This window comes from Chaetodon auriga, chromosome 9 (assembly GCF_051107435.1).
Source record: "Chaetodon auriga isolate fChaAug3 chromosome 9, fChaAug3.hap1, whole genome shotgun sequence".
Classification (NCBI taxonomy): domain Eukaryota; kingdom Metazoa; phylum Chordata; class Actinopteri; order Chaetodontiformes; family Chaetodontidae; genus Chaetodon; species Chaetodon auriga.
The window spans coordinates 18,603,372-18,630,935 of NC_135082.1; the positions used below are offsets into that span (position 1 = coordinate 18,603,372).

The window sequence follows — 27,564 nt, forward strand, 5'->3', positions numbered from 1 at the left end:
GCTTCACTATTTGATGTTTATTTTCTAGCAAATAGATTTCATTAAAAATTGTAGAATCGCGCGCAGTGTGTGAAATGAAGAGATGCATGCAGTCTGTATCATATATTTGTAAAATCAGGGAAAAGATGCGTAGAAACACGCAGAATAATTGCGGGCTACTCTGATTGACAGCAGTTCGGGGCTATTTTGGAAATGAGAGGGACAGAAAAAAGTCAGAGGACAAAAACATTTTCCAGCAGGAATTACCTCGCAAACAGCACAAACTGGACTGTAGGCTGTAAATGTTAGACTTTAATTATGATTGTTGCTCTATTTTAAGTCCTGGAACAAATTAATTCAATTAATTTTGACTCATAATGTCGCCTTGTCCAGACTCTGTGCATAAGAACAACAAGTGTACCTTAACAGCCACATAAAAGTGATCTTTAAGGTTAATTCTGCTTCCGATCGTCTGTGTGATGCGTTCAGGTGCTGTATTAAGAGCAGCGTCCATTAATTTGATTTGGTACAAAGGCCTGAACACTAACTTGGTGACTATGCCTATGATATTCGTTACTGTGCAGCCTTATTGGCGCTGTGAGTAAATAAATGAATTCGTTGTACAGTCTGATAAATGTTGTGAGTTCATTGCACATTTTTGCAGATCAAACTTTTCCAACTTTTCTGCCATCCTGTAAACGCCTGAATAGATTTCATCTTGCAGGAAGCAGCGTCTTACAGCTTGCTGTGAACAGGTGGAAATAAGCAATACGTGAAAGATGCTGCTCTTTTTGCATGAAAGCATACTCTCTGTGCAGGGCCACATGATCTGCTTTGGTTTTGTTGCAGATTGTAACGACACTCATTCACTTTGGCGAGAGAGGGAAAAAAGCGCACCTCTGTCCGGTCTGAAATTCAGGGAGGACGAGACAGAGGCCCTCTGTGGGTATATCCCATGTAAACAAGGCCTGTGCATTGTGTAAATTAGGTGGATTAGCCCCTGCTTTGTTGGACATGGTGTGTACACACGGACACTGATTCAGCTCTCCTAAAGCCAGTTTGGCCCTCACAACTTTGAGGAAGTCTTCTACTCTCAAACCTTCAGCCGGAGATGATCTAAAGCGAGGAGGGGAGGGGGGGGGGCTCCTTTTCAAGTATCTCAGCATTCATCAGTGTGTTGGTTCAGGTTGGTTCAGTCGCAGCCTTGATTATAGTTTAAAAGGAGGAGAAAAACGTCCCATTAAAGTCATCAGATGAAGCCTGGAATTTGTTTAATAAACTACCGAACCGCAGACAGCGACGGAGACCTTTCAGCCCGAGAGTCAAAAATAATTTACGGACGCCAGAACGACTGATTTGACTGACATGAAATTCATCAGGGAATGTGGCAAATACCTTCCACCACACACACACACACACACACACACACACACACACAGTCTCCAAGCCCACCCGCCGCGTGTGCACGTGAGCGCGCGCTGCATTTGGAGGTGTAAATATAAACATTTGCGCATATTTCTTATTAATTCCAGTATTTGTCCCAATTAAGACCGATGGTTTTAACGGCCGGTTTATTAGCTGTGGCTAATTAAAACGTCCCCAGAAAGTGTTTTATCTGTCCATCAGTCATCCTGACGCCATTCGTCTAACTCACGCGGAGGAGGGTGCGTGCAGCTGGCGGTCACCTGTCCCTCTTCTCTTGAGGGGATTTTATTTTGATGTTTTCTCAGGTTCTTTGAGCAAACTTTGCGGATGATATTGAAATGCATCCTTTTATTTTTGGGTTTTTTTTTGCGATCAACCTGTTTCTCCCCAAAAAACTTGAATTCACTCTCTTCCGTCTGCGCTGCCTTGTTGAAAACATTGAACGCAACTGATCCGTGAGAAGAAAGAGGAAACTTGATTTCATCGGACACCAGTTAATGTGGAATTGGCCTATTTCTAACACCATGACCCTTTTATCGTTTAAGTGAATGAAATAAAGCTGATTTGGGAAGTGGTTGCGGATTTTTATTTTTTTTATTTTTTTCATTTTTAACGAGTAACCAAAGTGCATGAAAGGCCCCTGGGCCCGCACTCTGGGGAGCGGTTTCATCATTATTCATCCACCTGTAGCATCCGGGCGGCTGCTGCTTTTGCCTCCGCTGAAAAGTCAAAATGAAAACTTTTTTTTTTCATGTATAATATCGCTTTTGCAACCTCACTTCTGTCAGCTGTTTCGTTTGAGTTTTTTTAAAAAATTCTTTAGATAATAATTTGCTGCATGTTATTAAAACCGGGCTGTTTTTGTTTTTTTCCATCACTCCTGGCGACATGTTTATTCAGAGTAAATAACCAAAAGGTTAAAACGGTGCACTCAGATGCTCAGTTTTGACATTAAAATCCGTCATATAACTTCGTGTGTGATTTTGCCTTCTGGTTTGTCCCATTGTTCCACAGAGGAAAAACTAATTCATGTAAATTACCTTCACCTCATCCAAACTGTAATTGTCATATCTCGATTTGGAGGAAATCGCCTTCTTCAGTGGCACATAATTGTCCAAGAGACCACTCCGAGTAAAGCATTAGTATTCAAGTCATAGTCAGAGGTTTTGATTTTGTATCTCCCAGATATTGTTGTGTTAAAAATGCTGTTTCTATTAGACTTAAGATCGCCTGGAAGCCCGCGCTCACTGACTTTGATTCTGCTTAATATGAACTGATTCTGCGTCTTTTTGTGTCTGTTTGTGAGTAAAGCGGATTAGACTTCGCAAAAGGAGTTTCAACATGTGCTGATAACCTTTTCAAAGAGGAGAGCATTTCAACGGGTCATCACATTTTCTTATATTTCATTAAATATGCTTTTCCTTTTTTTTTTTTTTTTAACATAACAGACATAAAACAAACGTTTTCACAGCAGCAAGGTTTGAACTGGTTAATCGTCTTCAGGCAGACATACAAGCCTCGTGCTTCATGGCTGCGTTATTGGCCTTTCAGAAGGAATAAAGCTTCACTCCAAAGTTTGTCTTTTTCATGAAGGAACAAGATTTGAGACTAAAACCGCATTTGTTTTGTGAAAACAGCAAAACAAAAAATATCTCTGTTCTGTAATGTGAAAGCTGATTTCATATGTGCACAGATGGTTATTGAAAGTGAATCTGCCTCATGCCTTTACATGTGGTACAGCGCTTTAATTATACATCTCCTCTTTGTTTTGTGAAAGGAAGAATGTCTCACTATCTGGTCCTCTGAGATATAGATACTCCTGCTTAACCATCAGGGGAAATCAGAGTAATTCAGCAACTGCTTCTAACACCCCATGAGTCAGTGGTGCAAAAAACAAAACAATTTGCATCTTTTGCAAACCTAAATACTATTTTTACTGCTAAAAGTAACATTTCAAAGTGGATTTATCTCTGTTTTCATGCCATCAGGGTTCACTTAAGATTCCCATGCGCGTCCCTGTGCGAACAGATGTGACAAGGAGAAGATGACCAGCCAAATAATGCAGAATTTAACTTGAAAAGACTCCTCTCTGCCTCCCCTCCTGCAGTGACGGTAAGAGTATGAGCTGAATGAATGAGCTGTTTACAGGTGGAACATTTTTAACTATGCAGTAAAAAGCGTTGCATGCAATAGATGGCAAAGGATGATGAATCATTTTGTCTCAAGGTTGATATCAGCAGCTGAAACTACGCGTGCTGTACGTTTGAGAAACTGTTTTTATTTAAGCATCTGAGTGAGCTCATTTCCTGCTTTACATCTTAGTGCATTCTTTATTTAAAGATGGAGTCATTCAATACATTAGAGTGGTGAATAGGTGTCTTTTGTCTACTTTTACAGCGTATAGTATGTCTATGGAGTTAATTGTGCCTAATTGTGTGTGTCCTGGAATGTGTGCGCTCGTCATAGTTGTTTTTTTGTCTGTGCCTCCATGTGCCCATGTGCCAACGCAAGTGTGTGCCCATATGTGGGTGTATGAGTGCTCCACTGTTACTCTGTGCCTGTGTGTGTGCCCATGTGTGTTGTATGCAGCCTATTAGTGGAGTTTAACCCCTGTGCTCAGGGAGTCACATCCCCTCAACACACCAGTCTCCATTCTTACTGCAGCACGTTAACATTTTACTCTCTTCCCTCCCCACCCACCCCCTTCACTTTTGTCCTAAGAGGGCAATTAAGGAAACAAACGTTTTCCCCAAGATAAGCTGGCTGCCAGCTTTGCATACTAATGCAATGCCAAGTGGTTACAAATAGTGAGTGCTCTAATTACCGGCACTGTTTTCAATCAGAAATTGCTCAATTTCCCAGGATGAGGTCTCCATGGCTGGAGAAAAAAAGCACAACCTGACAGAGGCAAGAGACAATCATCTCTATGTGCTATGTGGAGTGTGGCTGATTTTGTCTGCCTATGTGTGTGCGCGCCCATGTGCCCACATGTGTGCATGCGTGTTGGTGCAAATAAGCTCATCTGCTTGTGTGTGTGTACAGACCCCGGCACAGCCCTCTCTATCACTGCTGCCCTTGACAAGTCAAGAAATGGATCCTGTCAGCCTCTGCAGCATTTAGCACCACAATTATCCCCTTTTCACAGCCTGGCTGCATTAATGTAAACCACACCAGGCAGTAGTTGCCACTCATTGATGAGCACGAAGTGGTGCACCATCTCTGGCTGAGCAATTTGACACAATTGTGTTGCTGTGTGATCATCAGTGCAAATCAGGCCCTGCTCATTTATTAAGCAATTTCTGTTGGAGAAAATTAGAAGGAAGGCGCTTTTAATTTGGCAGGAGATCGTAATATCTCTAAAAGCAACAATAATGCATAATGTGGCTGACATCAAACAAAAAGAGGGATATTCGAGTGAGTTTCACCCGCATCAACCCACCAGGGAGGGGTACACTATTCTGAGAGGAGTAGCCATCGTCATGCGGCCACCAGGAGTAGGGGGCAGCACAGACCAAAGTGGTAAGGACTTGCTCCCTGGGTGTGAGAATGAGTCACTCCATAGGATGCGCACACAGGACCCATCCGTTGGCCTTAGCTGACCTTTAGCTCTGACGGTGGCTAATGGAGGGCTGGCCCTCGATCAATGCACCGAGAGACTGGGCTCCCCATCCCTGCCCTTTCACCGGGCCAGGAAGGGAGGGATGCTGCCAGAAGCCATGTCGTGGAGCCATCGACCCTGCCACTTTCCCATCCTGTGGGTGACAGCTGCAATGCCAATGAGCCTGGGGACGCCACGCTGCCCTGCCACGAAGGAAGGACAGCCAGCAACTCTAGCTCTGTAGTGGTGGGAGGGAAAGTCACTGATGATCTGCTTGTGAATGTCAGATCCATGTCAACAACCCCGGCAAACACTTCGGTGTTGAGTAGATGTTGATATGACGGCCTGCACCAGTGATGAAAACCCGAACGGCAAGATGACGCTTGTTCAAACTCATCCGGAGCTGCTAGGCGTATTATTCTGTATTATTTTGCGGTTGCTGAAACACGTTTCCGTTTTCATCTCAAAACTTTTTAAAAAGCTGTGTCAATATGAGTTTTTCCATTGCTGTTATACTTAGTTGTAGAAATGTAGAGCTGTTAAGGTTTGCATTGAGGCTGCATGCAAACATGAGGAAAGCTGTCATCCGTCAAACGCATGCTTCCACTGATTTCCACTTAATTGTTTTAATTTAAGTTGAATAGAGTTGGACCAAAAGCTGCAAACTCCTGTAACCTTTTGTCAGTAAAAAGTTGAAGTCACATCAATAAAGCCCGACTCCTGCATAACCCTTGTCAAATGACAGAAGTTGTGTTTGCATTTTGAGTCTTTTTCTTGGCATTCGCTGTGCACTTAAAATCATACCGTAGGGAATACATTTTCTCATGCAGCACCATGTTTCTAAGATGTGGCAGCCTGATGTTGTGCTTGGTGGTGTACTTTGTAATCCAGATGGTGCACCACTGTATACCTTTTATCAGAGCAGCCTTTTGTCAATAGGCAACGCTTGCATGAAAACACAAAACAATATTTAGTGTGCATTTTAATTGCATCGACTTCAATTCAAAAACATGTAAAGACATTCAAAACAATAGCAGATAAAACATTCATTCCATATGGGGAGAGAAGAGAAGGCATCCAAGAGATTTAGCACAGATTGTTCTTTTTATTATCATTAACAGTAATGTGATTCTGACGCCCCCTGTGACCTCCTCACAGCAGCGCCTCATCTCAGAAGTCATTCATTAGAAAAACCAGAAGGCAGGCGGAGAGACAGCGAGAAGGAGACGTGGGGAGAGAGCGCAGTGTAAAATAAGTTAGCTTGTTCTTATGAACCAGATGAACCAGTCTGAGGTGGTCAAAGAAGCACGCTTTAGAAACTCAGTTTGTGATCCAGCTGTTGGCCTTGTGCTGCGTGTGTAATCACAGTTGCACTTACTGTCCACTTTGAATTGTAGGGCGCACGGGGAGGATGGAAATATGGGTCTGAGCAGTGTGTTTGGATTGAGATTGAGCTGCAGTGTTTCTGCTGAGGACCATGGCCTGATGTGGGCTGTAGTGCAACTAATCACAAAGCTTCTTATGTCTTCTTCCTCTGATATAAATGGATTGTACAGCCTTTCCCTTGTGATTTGGTCCAGTGTTTATTGAATAAGATTTTTTACACTGGAGCGAGAGGAAAGGCCACCTCTCTCAATTAAGCCCCCCTGGCTCCTTTTCCATGAGAGCAGTCAGACAGAGTTTCTTCATATCTTCACCCCCCGGTGCTTCTTATCTTACCAGGCCTGTAAAGGTCCACACGGCCCACCTATATAGATGTTAATGTGTGAGTGTGTGTATATATATATATTTATGTGAGGATAAAATAGCAGGAATGCGATATACAGAGTGGTCAGGGGCTCGGTTGGGCCGGGGCGACAGAGGAGAAGCAGGAGATGGGGTGGAGGGGGGCGGGTGAAGAGAGCCGTGTGGATCCTTGGAGTGGTGTGACAGACTCCCCAGCCTCCTGGTAGGATTTGTTGGAATGTGAGAGAGGAGGATTTTAGCACCAGGCGAGCCACGCCAGAGTGCTGCAGACTTCATGCCATCTGTCTCAGCCTCCATCCTCTCTTTGCCAAACTCATCAGACCTTTATTTCCTCTCCCTCTATCTCCTTCTCATCCCTGTTCACAAGAGTAGCGGACATACTGAGATCTGCTAATGTATTGGAGGGAAAAAAATGGCTGGGCTTAATAAGCAGATTCAAAATTCTCGATTGATTAATATGTATTCTTGGAGCTAATTGTCCAACAGCCCTCATGGAGATAAAATGTGTGTTCGATAGCCCTGCCATTTGTTACTTGACCAACAGGGAAAGAGAGATAGAGATATTCATACCATAGCAAATCTGTTGATCAGTTAATAATGAAACATGTTTCAAGTGAGAGCCAAAAAGTTCACTTAATTTAATGCATCATTATAAACAAGCTATTACCTTAACTTTTCTCTCATGCTGTATGATGATACGTCTCATTAAATATAGCCTATAAATGAATAATGCCGCCCCAGGTTGATGTGGTGATTTTGTCAGTGACTGAACAAAGAAAATGTTATGTATGCACTATACTTAAAATTTAAACCGAGATTAGAGATTTAAGTCTACTCGACACCTGCCGGTCCATGAAGAATGTACAAAATTACCAAGTCACTTCTATGTAGGGACATGCGTCCTTAGGCCATAATTAAATCAAAAGCAGATTTTCACATCAAATGGGTGTGTGATTGTGTGGTGTCTGGATGAGCCTGATCTCTCACCTTCCCGCCGTGTGGGTGACCGGGGAGGAGGCTGAAGGGGATCACAGGGTGGAGCTGTACCGGCTCCATGTCCTTAACCTGTTCGTAGAAGGGCAATGGAGGGCGGAGGGAGCCGAAAAGAAATGTACCCTTTGTCCGAAACGGAACACCAGGTGGCAGGAAGTGGGCAGGAGGCCTTTGAAGCTGACCCCCGGTCTCCGCGCTGGGATGGCCTCGGCGATCGATTCGGCCAGAGATGGCAGGGAGTGGAGCCAGGTGCCCCCAGAGGGCTTGCAGACCACGCAGATCTATTATGGGTGAGGAGGAGAGCAGAGTCGGCTGGAGCCCAGCCCCACTGCTCCCATCATATCGCTGTTCATGCAGCCAGAGTCAACTGGCTGCATCCTAACAAGCAGGCAAACAGTCTGGTGCACAACAAGCTCAACAGGCACGTTCTTCATATGAAAACTTTAGGAAGGTCTTCCACTGCAGAACGCTGTCAAGTCTGTGTGGAAAAACATTGCATGACACTGAATAATTGCTATGAGTGCGCATACATGCTCGTAGAGCACACGTGACAAATCAAACACACGCAGGTCAGTGAAGAGCTTTTGGAAATGTAGCTTCATGTAGCACATTTTGAAAGACACAGAAATGAGTTGCATTAGTATATTCATACATTTATTTATTCCAGAACACCAGAACCACAGATTGCCTTTAAATGACTTGAAGAACTGCTGCAGAAGCTGTGGGCTGAGATTCTAACAACAACAACACAAATCGAGATTCAATAACAGTACAGAACAGAGAGGAAAGAAGCATCAGGAAGGAACACAAACAAGAAGAAACACAAAAGCGAAAATCAAATCAGCAGATGAATGCATGGAGCTGCTAAGTGATCCACTAAATTGCCCACGTTGCTTTGAAATCGTCAGAAAGAAAATATCAGCAAATACTGATCAGGCATTATGTGCTTTGGTGCACCTTTCCCTGCGACGCTAACATAAAATATCCTGTGATAATGCTGAAATAATGGAGAAATCACTGAGGCATCTGTATTCTAATCTGTACCCTTGTGACTATGACTCAGGCTTCCCATTCATAGGGAACATGTTCAGCTAGACTACAAATCTGCTCCAGCATTTGTATTTTGGCCAGCTTTGGAGGAGGTGAGTGCTATCAGTGTCTACACGCTCATCCTTCTGTATCTCTAAGATGTTTACTGCACACAACATGGCAAGCAAACACACATGTGCACACACACACTTAAATGCGCAAACAGAAACTCTAATCCTGACCCCCTCCTCCTCCTCTCTCTCTCTCTCTCTCTCTTCCTCTCCCTGCTTCCCTCTCCGGGCGTGGAAATGAAAGCTGGGCACTTGGAGAGGATGGCTGGAAGAAATGAAGACGTGTCTGATTTCCACAGCAACCAATGATGATGCAGCGCTCTGTACTCTCTGCCCTCTGATAGGTCTTTGTCACCCTCTTCATCTCGAGGCCCTTGTCATTCTCTCTAATCCCCCCCTCCCAAACACAAACAGGCCAATCCCGAGACAAGGCTCAGGGGCTGGGGAGGGATGACGGAGCTGAGGCATGGAAGGAGTGAGGGATGTAGTTCTGGAGTCGAGAAAGGAGCACCAGAAGCTGATGCTGGTGTGAGACGCAGCCAGTGTGTTATTATTAATAAAGCATTAAAAAAAAGTGAGCACATCAAAGCATACAGGGGCTATGCTATCATACATGAAAGTAATGCACTATGGCTTAATGTTTCCTAAGGCGTGTTATGGTGACGCTGCTTTGATTTGAAATGCATTGTGTGGAAAATGGATTTACAGGAGTGGGGAGAGAAAGCCTGGTGTGGGTGCAGACCATAATTTAAAACCTGACCTCATAGGCTCTTCAAAGTCTCCGCGAGTGTGGATATTTAGGGCTTACGTACAGTATGTGCTAGAGACCTAAACCACGGCTGCAAACACAACAAATAAGTACACACACGCATGGGATGCGACAATGATGACAAAACCAGACATGCATCAGTTCACATTTTGATCGCAAGAGCTGATTTGAACTAATTTTTCTTTCCTTTCTGAGCAAAAGGTGTCGCACCTGATTATACCGCACTTGGTCCTTCTTCGATCGAGGCCTGCAGGAAGTGAGACATTTTTCTCATCGTTCCCCCCGTGGCCAGGTAATTATCCTAATCTACCTTCCTCCTGTGCTCCAGCTCCTGTGCCACACTGGCTCAGACCACCTCTGTGGCTTCATTATCAGTGCTGGGACTCGCTAATGGCTCGACGTCCTCACTGTGCCGGCTGCTGGCGGAGACAAACCGGGGGGAAAGGGAAAGGAGAAGAAGAGGCAGGAGGGGGGGAGAGCAGGGAGAGAAGACAAAATTAGACACTAAAGAGCAAAGGGCTGCCCTGAAGGTTAACGTCTCAATCATGAGGGACAATACTCTGGAGTCTGACGGCTTTGGCTCCTTAAAAAGTCATCATTCACTGATGGAGGATGAGGCTATAGGGCATAACAGTGTCAAAGAGGAAGTCAGGAGATCGGCCAAAGAGCTCTCTGCAGGGCAAAATGACCATGAAGGGTGACTGTTCGAGGTAACAGGTCACCGCGTCCACGTGTGCGTCTCGTACACGCCGCCACCTTGCGTGTTTGAAACGGCAATAACCTCACAACATACAGAAGGACTGGGGGTGGGAATGCAGTTTCACTTTTTTTTTCTGACAAATGACACCCTGACAGTTGGAAAAAATGTTGGGGTCCCTGAACAGATTTCTCAGTTACAAAAATAAAATGTGTTGGATTAGACAAAGACAGACATTTTGCATTCTACTTTTGAACCCCAATGAGAGCACTGACAAATGCCACCCCACCCCCACTCCGTCTGTGCCATGATTGTTTTTTTTTTCTCTCCAGAAATGTCATAAACTTAAGAGGTGATAAATCTATATGGCACAAACAGACACTGACTTCTTCCAAGTGTACATAGCATATAGGCTGACACAGATTGAGATGGTGTAACATGTCTTTGCATCACTCTAAATAGACATGCGGGCTTTACTCATTCTTTACGTCCCCAGAGATTTGAGCGGACTCACTTTTTGAAATGGGCGAACTCAAGAAGAAGCTGTGCTCTGGAGGTGATAAAAAAAAATATTCGGAGGTTAAAATTATTGCAGACCTGAGTGATGTGTGAAAATCTATAGTACTGCTGTTTTTGTGTAGGTGTAGCAGCCTACATTCCAGAAAACTCCAGAGATGCAGAAACCTGCCTTGATAAACAGCATACTAAATGAGTTTGGTAGGAGCGAACTGCCAACAGATCATATGCTAAATGCATGTGTAAAAAATGCTGATTGATGCCAGTTTCAGTACATCTATGGATGCAGTTTTTTTGCTTCCAACAGTTTGAAGAGAATCTCTTTCCAAGTTTATGTCATGCTCAACTTAAATTTAGCATGTATGAGTGCGCTTAGGCTTTCAGTCTAAGGTCAGAGCATTTTAACAGGTAAATGCAAGATACAAAACTCATCGCTGCCACTACAATGGTCTCCACTCATAGCATGATGAATTGTGAAAGAGTAGGTGGGTTTGCACCAGTCAAATGAGCAAGAATCCTTCTTGAACACCTCCACACTGTAACATCATCTCTCTGTGACAGAAATTAAATGGTGCTCTTTTGCAAACTGGTGGTGGAGTGACTGGGACCAAATTATGTGCAAATGAGCAGAAACATTAAGGAAACTCAGGGGAGTGCAGAGTAAGATTAATACGCTCAAGTAATGATTCAAGTCTGTCTACCCAGGAGAAGTAATCTTAATGGGAAATACAGTGAATACAAGTTATACAGCAGTGAGCGGCTTTTGAGTTAAAGGGTCAGTTCATCCAAATTGCAAAGACAAAACCTATTTACTGACATACTTCTAGAGGTATCTAACAGTGGGGATGGTGTCGGTTTAATCTGTCTGGGTTTAGTTTTTGTGCCTCCACCCCTGCCTCATCAATGTAAAGTAGTTCCAATAAAAACTTTTCACAGTGAGTTCTAGATTACACAGAGTAATGAGGACATTGTTTCCAGAGAGACATTGTGATTGATTTTTTAAAAAAAATGTAGTTGAATTGTATTCAACTACACTATATTGGAAAGGATGAACAATTGTCAAAGTTAATTTGCGCAAACCAAGCATTTAGCATTGAATCAGGAGTAGTGGGAGTGTGTGGGTCCTGCCACTTTGGGAGCTACTGGAGCTCGAGAAGCTTGAACTTGTTCATGACACTTTCAGCCTCGCAGAGCAAATCTGATGGCAGCACAAGTAAAAACAGTGTGCTGATGTATTAATGACGGTTGTGAAATCATAGATTCTGTGCTGAATCTGCTCTGCAGCTTTGCCCTCAGTGCCGCTGCTTAGAAAATGCAAAATATTAAGATGCAACGACAGAAAATGTTTGTATTCACATGATGCAATTTTGGCAATATACAAAAAACATGACCCTGCGCTGTGTCCTTATGTAATTGTTGACCTACATTATTCATAAGGATATCATGATGAAGCTCGCAGCTCCCAAAGGCAGCAGTGAGGCAAAGGATGCACAGCAGCACTCTTAACAGTAACTATGCATCATCTAACACAGTGTATTTCAAGGACCCCCTTCTTTAAAGGAATATTTTTGTTACTTAAATACACCACACATCACCACAGCTCAACTTACAGGGTCATAAACCTGTTCTAGTTTCGTAAAAAAAGGGTCTGTATGCCCAAAATTGGTCAGATAAGACAAACGTTCTCTTAAAGCTAAGGCCTGCATGGAAGCCCACTGTAAGTGAGCTGTGGTAAGCATGTAACCTGATGAATTAAGGTGACAGTAAATGTGCATGCTTAGGGCTCAGGAGGATATTAATACATTCCCCACCCCAACATTGTTGTCAGAGTCAGATGGCACATGCAGTTATCAGAGGGGTAGAACTCTGTGTGGGGTTTGCTGCAGACAAGCATGAAGACATGCTTTATTTTTTGTCAGGGGTAATGTGATGATACTTGATGCTATAACAGTCTTTTTTTTTTGCGCAGGATTCTGAATCAGAAACATGCTATAAATAAATATGCTAAAATGGGTTCCGATGGGTTTTTGCGAGAGAGAGAGAGAGAAAAAAAAGATGTGCTTCAAATGTTTGTTTTTTCTTCCCAGAAGAACCCTTTAAGTTAGAAAAGAGTTCTTGAAGGTGAGAGGTAAAAGCAAACCTTTCTTGGCCTTTTCAGGTCACAAGACTGCTTGAAAGGTAAGGGTCTGCTTATCTGAGCACTTCAGTTTCTGTGTAGTAGATCACAACGTTGCTGAGCAATGTGACTCTATAGCATTGGATATTGTGAGGTAATGAATGTAAGGCTTCTCGGTGTGTAGAGCGTATGCAGGGGAGGATAGAGGCGCTTGAAGGCAGAGGTGGGACCAGTTTTTTCACAGTTTTTTCACATGTAACAACCCAAACCACAGTCACTTCCATAAAAGGATCATGAAGGAATGTAAAAACCTGCTCTTCTGCAGCTTTGACAAACAGAAATAGGACCCAGCTAGGACGAGTGTTCCTCACAAACAAGCATCAGCATAACAGATGAAATATGGGGTTTCTTCTCTCCAAAGGGTGCTGGAAAGCACACAAATAGCGCTCATGCGGAATATAGTTAACAAAACGCTGTCATGTACGATGTTTTGCAGTATTTTGATTAACTGCAGTGTTTATGTTTACATGCAGCTTTACAGAAGTGGGATATAGCTGCTAAATTTCAGCCGACAGTTTGCGGAAACGTGTCAGCTAGCGTACAGCTAGGAGCAACACAGCCGAAGCAGCTCTGAGACAGAACTGTATGTTTGTTTGTACGCATTATGATATGTTTATCATGAGAAGATGCTGAGCGTCAAGGTTCATTCTTGACCTTGGAAACAATAGTCTGAGCTTTCAGTCAAAAATATTTCACCATTAAAAAATATTCTAACGTCTCAGGATTCATCTTATGTTGCTTATATTTGTCCTGATGTATTTGTTGAAGGAAACTTGACTTGTTGTCTCTGTCAGACACTTTTTAAACGTCTGTTTGTCATTGTTTCCTTTACTCATCTGATTTTTGACGTAAAAGATATTAAATATGCATCGGTGGAAGGAAACTGAGTGCATCTACTCAACTACTGTACTTGCAAGATTTCATACACAAACAGCACAAGATTTGATGATCTTAAAAATATTTCCATATCAGCTGCACCTCAACCAGCTCGACATTAAAATGCACATCATTGCACCAGTATGAACCATCTATTCATATGAAATATAACCATAATGCTCACATGGGCCACTTTGTCTGCATAATAAGTATCTTAATGAGTTTACTTTTGATACTTTAAGCAAATTTTGCTGATAAAACATCTGGACTGGAGTACAGAATGGAGTATTTTACGTTGTTTTAAAGGATGTGAGAATGGAATCAGCCTATAATGAAACACCAGGCTACTCTTATTGCTAAATATTGAGTCACTGGGTCTGCCAGTGCTGTCTGTACACATCACTGCTTAACGAGGTTATTCAGTGCCAAATCAATATGTACAGTCTACCAGATAATGCTACTTTTGACAATATTTTCCTCTTCTTATAAAAACAACATTCATTGTTGAGAATTTGCTGAGCGCTGTGCCTTCAAATCAGATCATGAGCAGGAAAACAGAACCAGATCAGACAGCACACGCTGACCCGTCCCCATCAAAAGAAAATCTGCTTATTTCCAGCTCTTCACCGCAGTGTAGAAAAAGTATAGAACTGATCCCCATCTTGAGCAGTGTGCAAGGTGTGCTTTTAGCTTTACAGAGGAGTCTGTTAGTCAAACAATGGGAGAGCATTAAAACATGCCAATAGAGCAGTATTAGTCAACAGCCTGAGTCAATACACCCCACTGGGCTGCATGTCTTTCTACAAACACAAGCAATTGCTTTAGAAGGCCTCAGCACAAGATAGAAACATCAATTACAGTAAATTACACCAAAACAGTGTGTAACACTTCAATTTGTTAAATCTCTCGAGCTGTCTGAGCTGTTTTGGATGAAAGCAGAGCAGAGCACTGGCGTAAGATAAAATTCAATAGCTCTAAGATACGTTGCCCTGTCTATGCCTGGTCGTGAACAGAACGGGGGAGTTATTTGGATTCTGATTGCCCGGACTTTCTTCGAAAGCGTTAATAAACACGGGGAGTTCAAAATCCTCCTCTTCCTGTGTGCATCCTAGTTTTTAAATGCAGAATTCAAACTCCGAGCGCTCTGCGGCAGCCCCGTCACTCTGCACATCGGCTCCACTGTGAGCTCACTTTTCTGTGGGCACTGGGACTTTCATGGAATAAAGGGACTATTTTCACTTTGGTGCAAGTTCATAAAGCTGAAAACATTTGCAAAGGCAGAGTTAGAGGCGCTGTTTATTGTGTTTATTAAGGCTTTTATTTCAAAGCCCTGGGGCACAGGTTGATATATTCAGCCATAGGACTACACTGAGACAATGGAAACAAAGGATAAAATAGCATCTCGGTGCACACACGCTCACGTCCCCGCACAGAGGAACCACAAACGATCGAGCCTGCTAAAGGTAGCAACTCTGCTCCGAACCCAAAACGTCCAGTTTCAACCAAACTTTGCCGTGCTTCAATGACTTCCCTTGCTATGGTCGATTATCCAGGAGGGGTGCTGGTTGCTGGGGACAGATGAAGATTTGGCTGTTTCAGGGAGCATTTTGGGAGAGGGGAGGGGGGGGGGCTGGAGTAAATGAAAGACAAATGTGAGTAGTGCCCACTCAGCTATTTTCCCAGTCAAGATCAAAGGCACGCCGGACTGGCCGCTCCACGGGAAACTTGAGATGGGTCCTGCCTTTGTTTGCTGTTGCTAGGAGACCTGCAGAGGGCTGAAAGTGTTTGCAGTGGGGTACAACATCAAAACCATTTCCAATATAAATTTTTAAGACAGCCATGTATTTGTGTCCTGGGCTTTCAATTTACCGAGTACACTGAAAACACTAACAAATACCGACTCGCCCCTCTGTCCGCCATGGAATAAATTTCTTGGTGTTTGTTTTACAAAAGAAAAGTCGTTACAGACAATTGTGCATGCGCACACCTAGAAAGGGAACACTGTGTGTACTATCAGGGCCACGTTGATGTACGAACACACCAAACGGCAGCAAAAGCAAGATTAATTCACTTTTTGGGCAACTGCAGGAAGACACAGCACGTGAAACTGTGCACACAACTTAAATATAGTTTGATATATTTATAAGCTCAGGTTTGGCTTCCCAACGAAGCTAATTATGATGCTGTTATCTATTAATGGGCCCCATGATAGTAAGGGTGGCTAGACATGTGTCACAGAGAGCTCATTACATATCATTAGTTCAACACTCCAATAATGTCTACACCTGCTGAGCCGAAGATAATGACTTGGCCCCTGATATTTGCAGGACTATTGTCTACCAAGCAAAGCACCACCAGGAGGATAGATCCACAGGCTCGAGAGCTGCGTGAAACCTGATAAAGCTATACAATAAGTTAAGGTGCACACGTTTTTTATTTGCTGCAAGCCAAGGCGAATGCAGCACAGCAGAGACGAGAGCAGCATTTGTTTGGGATTTAACAGAATAGGGGAATAGCTGCAGCTCGTTAAATGAAAAAAAAATCACGACGAGCACCTTGTGAGCAGGTGTTCCTACTATCTGTACTTACAGCATGATGTTGGTTTAAAATTCTGGAAAAACGCAGGAGAAATATTTATCACTTCTGATGGTAGCTCTTAATAATAAACATGTGCTATAACTGTTTGCCTGATCGCTGGAGTAGCTCCGGCTCACCCACTGTTACATAACACTGTCTGAATAACTTGACCTCAATCTTTCCCCTTTAATTTCAGAGGAAAAATCACATTTTAATGGCGTAAACAGGCTAAATCTCGCATTTAACTCACTTCAACACACACGTGACGGAGAGCAGCGGCGGTGACGGCCGATCGTATGCGGCTCCATAGATCCATACGTCGTGTGTGGAATCTGTCTTGTGACTAATGGGCTGCATGAAAACTGCAATCGCCACAAAAGTGACCTTCGTGTCTGGAACGATAAAGATTAGAATCGTGCTGTGTCTGCCTTGTGTTTTCACTACTTGAGCCAACTGGCACAGCGCTGGCGTCCTCTCCTCGGCTCCCAGTCTGCCATGCTGACAATGGCAACCAGCTACCGCATGGCATGTAAAAATCACAAAGCACGCCAAGGGATATTTGGAAGATTCGAGGATAATGCGACACAACTGATCGATCGCTCTGTTAAGAAAATGTACAGTATTCCTGGACCACTGAAATTGCGAACCATTTTGCCTCCTCACAGCCCTCTTTATCCAAGTTTAGAATACAGTGTGCTTTCATTGAGCTTTAAAAGAGGCAATTTCTAGCTGGGAAGAAGAAATTAGGTTCTTTGAGGATTCCAAGTTTGTATCCTCTAAAGGGCTGAATTTTTTTTCTAACCAACAAGAACTAAAAATGGCCTACATTCAAGTGTGCCACGAGCTTATGCGCCGTGTCCTGCCTTAACCTGCTCCAGTCAGTAATAGTGTGTGTGAGCTAGTGAGGCTTCAGCAGACAGCAGGCAGTGTACAGCAGGCAGACAGTGACAAGACAAAACAGATTCAACATCCAAACATTTCTTTCACCGTTTCAAAAAAAGAGAGAGAGAGAGAGAGAGAGAGAGGCAAGGCTAATTCCTGCTGTTATTGTCTCCAGCTGAGGAAGACAACTCTGCGTGACATCACTGTGAACACGCTGCTGCCAAATCCCGCATCAGCAGCCTAAATACACTTAAAGTGGTGTGTGAAAAGCTGTTGCTTTAACTGAACATCATGTAGATTAATGACTGCTGAGCACAAGTCTGTACTGCGCTTGAATTAGTTTTTTTGACTGAGAACGACTTTGTTCATTTGGCTGCCACCTGCCTCTCAGTAATACAAATACTTCACTATAGTGATCAACACAGACTCATATTGGGTCTAATTTGTTTGCCAAATCTCTGGCTACATTCTTGACTCCGCTGCCAACAGGCTGCTATTGTGGAGGGTTGAAAATTTGTTTGATTTGAAACCTTTTTCTTTGACTATTTTAGAACATAAATCTGAAACCTATTATTCTTTGGGTGTCCTTGTCTTTATATCGCAATTAATAAATTATCTGGGAGAGAAAGTATGAATAATGCAGACTTATGTAGCCATCAGAAGTTTGCATAAGAAGCATGAAAAACACAGTGGGAAAGCTTTGAATTAAGCAGTTAAAAAGCACAAACTGCAAAAATATAAGTTCTGGGGACTGATCTAGTGATGGTTAAAGCTTAATTTATGGTTAATTTACTTTTGATTGATTGTCGATGCTAACATTTCCATTCCATTGGCCATCTTTACGCCGTAAAGACGGTGTTTCAAATAATTTATTCGCTATAAAGAGGTGAATATTTTAAAGTTTCAACAAGAGCAACAAGAGCCTTTTTCAGTTCATTCATCCCTCGAGGAGCAATTTTATTTATCCGTGTGACAAACTGTCTGTGCGCTAAAATCTACAGCTAGTTTACAGTGAAGAATCCACCCTGTGTTGTTGTTTTTTGTGCTCCTTCAAAGCCTCGACAGCTCTGAATGATAAGTTAGCACAGTAGCCAGGACGCTTCCCCAAACAGTTCACCTCTGTTTGGGGATGACTGCTGCCTGAACTCTGTACCCCCACTGAGACAATAAAACGGCTGGATGACTATAGGACTAGCAGAAAGGCAGACAGTTTATAACTCAAGAGAGGTGAAGCTATACAGCCTGTGTGAAGATAAAGATTTAGTAACGGTAAGAGATTGGAATTCTCTCAGTCTGAGGTCAGAGGGCCAAAGTTACCTTTCTAAACTCCCTGAGGGAGTATGAGGGGACCCCGGGCAGGAGCTGGAGCACACAGTTACATCCCTTCAGCTGCACACAAAGGAGGTGTCGCGGTGAATCAGAGACCTCATCATTCCAGCTAATAACTCTTACTTGGTTTGTAAATGAGATGTAGTATCTTTAGTAGGAAGAAGAACAGTATAGTCTCCTGCATTCACCTTTACACCCTAACAGAGCTGGCAAATATTGGCATGTAGGGGCAGAATAGTTGGCATAATGTATCATAAAAGAGGGGCTAAACCTTCACAAAGAATAGCTAATGTGCTACTTATACCTACGCCACTTGATCACATTGTGCAAAGCATGCAAATGTCAACAGGTCTTTAAGGTCAGTGTTTTAATTTAATCTAAGTTTGAGGTTAATTACACTGAGATGAGAATAAAACGTCCTTTACCTTCAAACCACGTCCTGTCCACTAATGTCAGGAAAAGGCAGAATAATTCAGATCTTCACTTGTAAGAAGCAAGTAATTAATGCGAGCTAAAGTAGCATAGCTTTTCAAAATGCAGAGGAGATACAGAGAGGGAGATCCACCAGTTCAGATTTTTACACTAGAGAAATGCAAATAAAGCTTTAACTGCTGCATTCAAGACACTCTGATGTAAAAAAAGAAACAAGAGCATTAAAGCCGCTTATTACAGAATATTTTGACTTATTTTACCTCCTATCCTAACAAATCTCTACACTCAGAAAACCTATTAAAGCATTCAAAGACGGGAAATGTTTACTCCAAGCACTGTTTAAATACAGCCTCCTTTTTTTAATTAACATAAAAATGTCCAATGTGCATATTTAACTCTTAATTTTGCTAAAAGCAAACCAAACTAGAAACATTAGAGCAGTGTTATCTTAAGAGTGACTGGTACATTATGATATAGGCGTAGTTTAAAAGTCTTGATCTTTTCACACTCTAAGAAAGAAGTGTTATTGGAGAGGATTTGCTGTGAGATTCCCTTTTCATTCTAACGGTATTAAAAAGCGTAAAGGCTGGAAGACAGAGGAGTGAGGCTGACGTCACAGTCCAAGAGTCACCCGCCGTGTGTTCGGCGTCTCCAAGTAAAGACTTATCTGCAAAGAAGTTTGGACGGACAATGTGGGTGGACAGGGCGTGAAACTACTATCATCATCAGTTCTGAATGAAAAAGAGAAAACATATCTTCCACAAAAAAGAAGGCTCATTCCAATTCAGCAGCGTTGTTAGGACAACGAGAACCATCCCTCAGATGATTAGTTCCACTTCAAAAGAATTTACTTTCCGCAGTGGAAACGTCCCCCTTTTGTGTCCTTACACAGGGCTTTCTCAGCCCAAAAGAAGAATCGTATGTTTAGTCAGCCTGTTTATTATTCCTTCTGTTCACACTACAATTGTATTAAATAAATAGAGTACTACTAACAAAGGCCTATTAGCCCATAAACATGTCCTGGTACACACAGAGAGGGCTAAATCACACTCTCTGCATAAGAATTAAGATACTCTAAATGCTGGTAAAGGCATAAACTACGTTGCTCGGGTGCCGACTCAGAATGTCTCGTTACTGATATCATGAAACACGCATGTTATGTTGCACGTATTTTGTCTAACTGGGGATTTGTTGTGTGGCTCCACCTCAATTTTTGAGAGATGGCGCCCCATGCAAAACAGCAGTAGTCACTGTTGGGGCTGTGAGGCAGCAGTGTGCTGTATGTTTTGTGGCACACATGTTTTCAGATGAATGAACGGATTTTGCTTGTTCACGTCTGATAAGCAGCGAGGTCCGTCACGCTGAGACAGGCTCATTGTAACGGCTGAAAGTAGGACTCTCTGAATGAAAACATCTAATAAACATGATGTGCACACTTTAAATGTATATGTGAAATAACACTTTTAATGCTTGAAGTGACTCCAAAATCAAAAATGTCGACAAAACCCGACTCAGCCTGCAAAAAGGCTCATTACAAGTAAATAAGTACCTATAATGTTTGGTGCAAATTCCATTCAAATGAATGTGATTATTAATGTGTGGTTAAAGCAGCAGATCAAAGAGAGTTACAGCAGTTAGCTTGATTGTTAGCTTGACTTGCTTGAGACGTTCAAGACACAATTCTGAATGCAAAAGAGGCTCAGCTGAAGTTCTGCTGCTTGTTCAGATAAACAGACGTCTTGCCTGAATCAAAACCCCAAATGGGTGGAGAGAAGCATATTGAACACACCTAAACGCAGATGAGTGGAATCAGGATGAAAAGTTTTTTGGGGTTTTTTTGACACAGCCTGCAACTGGCAGCTGTGACATCCTGGTTATTTTACTGGATTTTTTTTTCTTTTTTCTTAGCATGAGGTTTATTTCTGAAGCTGAATCCCCAAATCAGCCTGGAATGCAAATACGTCTGCAGGCCTTTGAGCAACGTGCACAAAGTCTACCAACAATAAGAACTGCTTTACTTCTCAAATAATAATCTGTGTGTGTGTGTGTGTGTGTGTGTGTGTGTGTGTGTGTGTGTGTGTAAACTTGGAGTAAAATTATTATTCTGTTTATATATTTAATGCTGGAATGGATCCCTCAATTAAACTCATGCTGTCTTACGTTTTTCTCTTTGTGTCTTGTTTTAATAAAATTCTTCAATTCTTCACTTGACAAAAAAAAGGAAAGGTCTCACGCCTCTTCAGTCGTTTCAGTGGTCCACTAACGCACTGTCTTTGATGACTGTATGTTCCAGTATGAATACTGACTTGAATCATGCCTGGGTGTGGCTCAGGAGTATCTATCCTTCCCTTCATGATCAGTGATGAGCCTCCTTGTAACCTACAGTGTATTAATATGCTCAGCAGAATGAAGCCTCTTGGCACAGGACACGCTGGCAAGAGCCCTTTAATGTTGGCAACTGTCAAAGCTTGGATTTCTGATTGATGAGTAAGGTCGGTGCAATAACAGAACGACACCACTGGTCATCTCGCCCCCTTTTCCACAACAGGAAATGTATCCTTTACCACTGCAAAGCAGCCTTGCCCCTCAGACTCCCGACGGCCGCCACATCACACGCTTGAATCTGCAGTTCTCTGAAACAGGTGCCTCACGGCTACAAATGTACAGAATAAAGAGTATGGACGCAACACATATATTGACTGAGAGGGATGGAGGCCAACAAGTGGGAGGTTTTTTTTTTTTGTTCACTAGCCAATTGTACGCTGTTCATATACGGTGTCATCAACACGGCACAAGTCCTCCCAAGATCCCCAAGAAAGAGGGACTTCTCACTGAACCTGTGCTTTTTGTTATTTACAAAGAATAACATAGACTGAGCAAAGCAGACACTCAGAGGTCAGTTTATTAGTCACACAAAGTTCAAACCAATGCAGCCTAACACAGCAGCTCTGCAGTAAATGACACCTTCACTGACTTCATAGTGTTTTGTTTTTGTTGAAGAGGTGTTACGGTCATTTTTCCTCCTTTTCATGAATAGTATATAAACATTTGGTCAATGGTTATAACACATCATAACGTGGCTGTAGGAGATATAAGTGCTGTACTTATCATTCCTCCTATGGGCTCCCACAATAGGAGGCTCTTATATGCACAGATATGATTATAGTAAAAGACAGTTGTGATCATTTAAAATCATAGAAGTTTAAATTGTTGGCAAATACTGTATATTGATCAACCATTGAAATGTTCTTATATCTGCTTACAGCTGCATTATAGTGTGTTATAACTACTCATTAAATGCATGAATTGACTGCATCAGTTTTAGCTAGATGTACCTAATGAAGTGGCAACTGAATGGTATGTGTAGATCTAAATGCAGTATTGTTTGACCCTCTGGCCTCCACAGCACCGTTTTACACCACAACCACATGGAGAAGCATCAACACAATAAGTAGAAATACACTCAGTGGCCACTTTATTAGATACACCTGTACAATCTAATGCGATCCAATACACCTGTGCTGCCTGATGCCCATAATGTGCAGTTGTTTTTCACACTGTCACAGAGGTGTTAATTCAATTCTGTGTTTTAGCATTAAGGTCATAGTTAGTGGTGGTGCAACACTGTAAGTGTTTCTAGTATTTGGCTCTCCTCATGTTTCCAACATTTCCAACGATGTCAGCAGAAGCTCAACAGGACAAACTTAATAAAGGTAGAATTCATGGCTGAGCTGTTCTATTGAATTACAATAGATTGTACAAGTGTACCCACCAAAGTAAAGTCATCCAAGCCAAAAATGCCAAAATTGAAGAAGGTATGGTAAAAAAAAAAAAAAGCATTATTATTTTTTCCCCTTTTTCTAGTAAATGAGGACAAGCTGACTAGAAAAAAAAAAGAACTTAACTCAACTGCAACTAATTGCTCCTTTCATCTCTCCAATTAAAAGCAGAATTTTAATCCGAGTAGTCTATTTCTTGTTTTGATAGCTCATCACGTGCCACAGCCTTTTAATCAGCACAAAAATGCAAGTATTGCATATTAATTCAGCACTGAGGGATGAGCCGTTATTTACACTGCTGATTTCCATCACGCTCTGCCTGCGCGGGACTCCTCCAGGGCCGACCCCACAATGACTGGGCCTAATTGACAACGGGGGGACGTGTTGGCAAAAGCTAGCCGCTAACTGCTAACATTTTCAATCCATACCCACTCAGGTGTGTATGTGTGAGAGGGTGTGAGGAGGTTGTTAAAATGGTGCAGAGGATCAATAGGATGTTGTTGTTAGTGAGAGACCTTTCAAGGGAAACATCAGTAAGGTGCCATCACAAGTTGTCATGTGTGATGTTTGTGAAATGTATCTGGAATGCCTCTACCTGCAGACGCGCGTATAAACAGTCAACAGCGACAGCTCGGCTCCCCCTGCATTTTCTGTGATGAAACAGCTCGGTTGCATGAGGTAATCTCACCCTTACCCAAATGAGATGGTAATGCTTCACTCAGGGAATTCAGCAACACGCGGCAGCACCTAGAAGGAGGCTGTGCACCTCAAATGGGACTAATAATAGAGCCTCCATTCTCTTAACGTGGAATCTATATTATACGCTTCAAAAATGAGATCAACTATATGGGTCAGTGGGATTTCTGTGAGAGGAAATAAAAAAAAAAACCCAGAAAGGAGCAACCAAAAGAAAATATGCTCTGCTGACAACAGATCTAAGGAAGGCAGTTGCTAATAAGAAAATTATTTGGGCAGAGTAACGGCTCAGAACTTTAATTAACAGAGCTGGTTTTAACTGATTGAAAGGGAATACATGTCCACACTCGTGTGCACGCGAGCCTAATTATTTTCAACCCCTTGATTGTCTAAATAGGCTTTATAAATAAAAGCACAAGTGACTTGAAATGTTCAAAGCAAATTATTTTGGAAATGGAAATGATCAAAGAGCAGTCTTTCATAACTTCTGTGATCTGTGAGCTAGAATACACGGGGACATCAGTCCTCCACGCTGCTGTGGCCTAGGTTTCATTTAACTTTGGAGACACACACACACACACACACACGCACACACACACACACACCACTATTCCACCCCCAACATCTGGTTTTCTCAGAGGACAATAAAAGACATTTATTAGCCTCCATACTTTGTCAGGGTGCCCACAAATTAAACTCAGCTAACAAGAGCAGCATCAATTAATATCAGTACCTATGATCGCATCTGATCTGATATGATCTATAGGTTGATGCATTTACAACGTGCAACAGCAGCAAAAGCCCGTTTTATTACGGAGATGAATAATAAAACGTGTTTAGATAATTATGTCGGTGACTTCACGTTGCCTCTGGCATCTTGTTCACATGTGTGGATTACCAACAGCCCACGCTGGCTCCTGATCCGTTTGCTCTGTTTTTTCATGCAACTGGCTGGTATCTTTACTTTGTGTGTTGATAAAAGGATGTAAATGTACAACATTTCAAACGCATGCAGACAAAAAAAAAAGGGCAGAGTTTGGTACTTACAGTGCAGCTGCTGGAGAGAGGGAGAGGTTTACCCTTTCTTCTTTCCTTTTCGCGGCATTATTCATGACCCCTCAGACGTTCTGAATGAAGTTAACGTACACAGCGCCGTTAATGATGTGTTTGATCAAGTCGGTAATAATGCCAGTCAATTACAAGATGCGCAGAGTTTATAAGTGTGAGGCTTTTTACGCTGGTGTCCTTAAAACTTTCAGATATTGTACAATTTCAAACACGTATGTTCTTCAGTAAACTCCTCTCTCTTCTCCTCCACACGCAAGCGATTTTCAGACCCCAGATTTTGTTTTGGTGTTGACCTGATATCTGTCAAAGCAGGGTGGGGATGTTGTGTTTGCTACACTGAAGGCACTGTATTTCCAAGGGAATATGTTCTTTTTTGTTGCAGATTAATATTTCTGAGACACACCCCAGTTGCACGGATGAATTGCATAATTCTGTCAATTACATAACTGAAGGAATACAATGGCATTCCCAACAGCAACAGTGCAGATAATGTACCAGATACTGGAGTGGAGCTGAGGACAAGCGCTGATTACCACTGCCATATCCCACTTTAATAACGGACCTGAGGGAGCTATATGAGACACTCATGTGGTGCATGTGGGATGGATTTTTGATCCCCTTCCTCTCCCAGATACCTAGAACACAGGATTATTCCCTGCGGACTAAAATAGATGCAGTGAGTTGTGACTTTTAGAAAGTCATCTGTGGAAGAGTGCAAACTTCACAGGTTTCAGTCAGCGGTGATACTGCCATAGAGCTGATCCCGGGACAAAACCACTGCAGCTGTTTCTGATGTTAACTGTGCACAAGTGCTCGCACACACCTACACAGCCACGCATTTGAAATCTCATTACCATATCATAGTATACGTCCAATACAAGGTTAGGCTGCTGTATTGATCATGAAAAAGATGAAGGGACAGTCCACCACTTTCCCTTTGCCGCTCTTAAATCCGTTACCTGGGCTCCTCAAAGCCGCACTAGTGGCTAATTACTCTCTCTCATGCTCCTTGTGCTCCCTTTAGCCTGTGGCTGATGATAAACTATTTCCATCAATAGTTCTTTAACTTCACAGGAACCCAAAAGAAAATTTGGTCTGTTCGGATTATTTTATTGATGACTGTAAATAAACAAAGCAACAACAGGTCGCCTTGCATTTCTTCCTGTTTCATGCGTACCATGAGAGCGCTTCTGTCATGCACTTTAGGGTCAACACCACACCAAATCACATTTGTCCCCTCCATTAATGTCACAGCCTTAAAGCAACATATCATCACAGTGTGGAGCTTGGTCGAACTGTAATTGAAAAGGCCCAAGGGGAATTCCTGGGTTGTGTGTGGGCCCCCCTAACCCCCCGCCACCCTACATCCATCATTGTAGAGTTAGGCCCTGGGGTGCTCTTGTAACGCTGAAGGTTAACAGCGAGATCGCCGTGCGTCCTCACTCTGGGCTTTCTAAAATGTGGCCCCCTGTACTGCTACAACCACTAGACATCAGGCGAAAACTATACACAGCATCATGTCAAGTACGTGTATTAATTTGACGGCCACATACCAAGGAGAGCGAGCGCGAGTGTGTCGACACATCCATGTTCAGCGAATGGATGGACTTCAATGGGGATGTGATCAGAAACAGAATCCTTCCTTCAGATGTCGAGTTCACAGGCTTGATTACACAGCCGCCTTGCAATGCATACTGCAACAGATAAAATTAAACACTTGCGATTACTCTGTGCTTTGAAACACCCTGGACCGCGATCAATGTGATCCCTTTTTTAAGTTCAACCTCAAACGACAGAGATTTGAGGAATCGTACAAAAAGTATTCAAATGCTGTATCTCACAACAGAACTGAACTGTTGCTAATGAAATGTGATAGTTTTGAGAGACAGCAAAGACAACAGGCACTTAGGGTCTCTTTGCACTGTTTTTTGTAAAATCTAAGGCATTGTGCTCTTTAGGCTTCGTGATCAAAGCCTTTTTAACATTTTCTAACAAAATGCTTCAAATGTATTCTGTACAATGTGAATCATTAAGCAGAGGCTCTAAAGTGTAACTGATAATTTCTCAAAGATACTGCAGCACAGTTAAAAAACACAGATGAAGATAAAGGCATCAATTCCTGCCCCAACGTGCAGATTTAAGCATATTCATCTGGCTCTTCACATACATGAAAGCTACCAGCTGCCCTTGCCAGCGAGTGGAGGACATTAAGGCTCAGCCTGGTTGATCTCTGATGACAAGGGTCTGGAGGAGGGATTAGAAGCAAGGGGACCAAAGTTATGGTCATTCCCTTAAAAGGATGGCATTGCATCTCATAGGCCTGGAGCTTGCAGGAGTTGAAAGATCTTCAAAGGTCTGCTCACCCCACACAACCTACTCTGACTCCCAAAAAAACTTGGAATTACGGATTTTGAAAGATGTGGACTTTTAAAATATTATTTATTTTCCTTTTGCATTGCAACAGGCCACAACAAACACTGCGGGCCATATCGAAACACTTTTGCTTTCCGTTTGTTGTTTATTCATCGCATGAGATAATCATTGTCAGTCATGCGGTTACCTCCTGAGCTTACCAGCTCACAGGAGACCATTAAAGTCTCCATCATATCTCAGAAAACTGGCTCATCAGAAACTGTCAAAATATCTGTTATGTAAGGCATGGATAATAAATGAAAAAAATGAGGAAAAAAGACATCTTTTTAAGAACCATCCACAGGGGTAAATTGCAATGCATCAAAAGACAAATATGCATTAGATATGAGGATAGGCGGGGCCTTTCCTTCTATCCCGCTGCATATTGGCTGCTCAGCGATACTCAGTTTTTGGCGAATTCTGCAACAATAGTCGGAGAGCTGAGCGTTCGAGGGGCTTGGGCTTAAGTTGACAGTGGCGCGACCGTTGGGGAGAGTGAATAGGAGTCCAGTTT

General features: G+C 42.6%; 1 long non-coding RNA gene across 3 annotated transcripts in view; it reads right to left on the minus strand.

The window, feature by feature from the left end:
* Positions 1 to 2,807: 2,807 nt before the first annotated feature.
* LOC143325789 (uncharacterized) overlaps positions 2,808 to 27,564 on the minus strand; it is an 87,730-nt gene continuing 62,973 nt past the window's right edge. For 2 of the 3 annotated variants that reach the window (XR_013077570.1, XR_013077572.1), the window contains 4 exons: positions 26,192 to 26,332; positions 24,618 to 24,697; positions 9,821 to 10,029; positions 2,808 to 8,219 (listed from right to left, as the gene is read on the minus strand). This is a non-coding gene — a long non-coding RNA (uncharacterized LOC143325789). The other variant, XR_013077571.1, reaches the window with a different exon arrangement.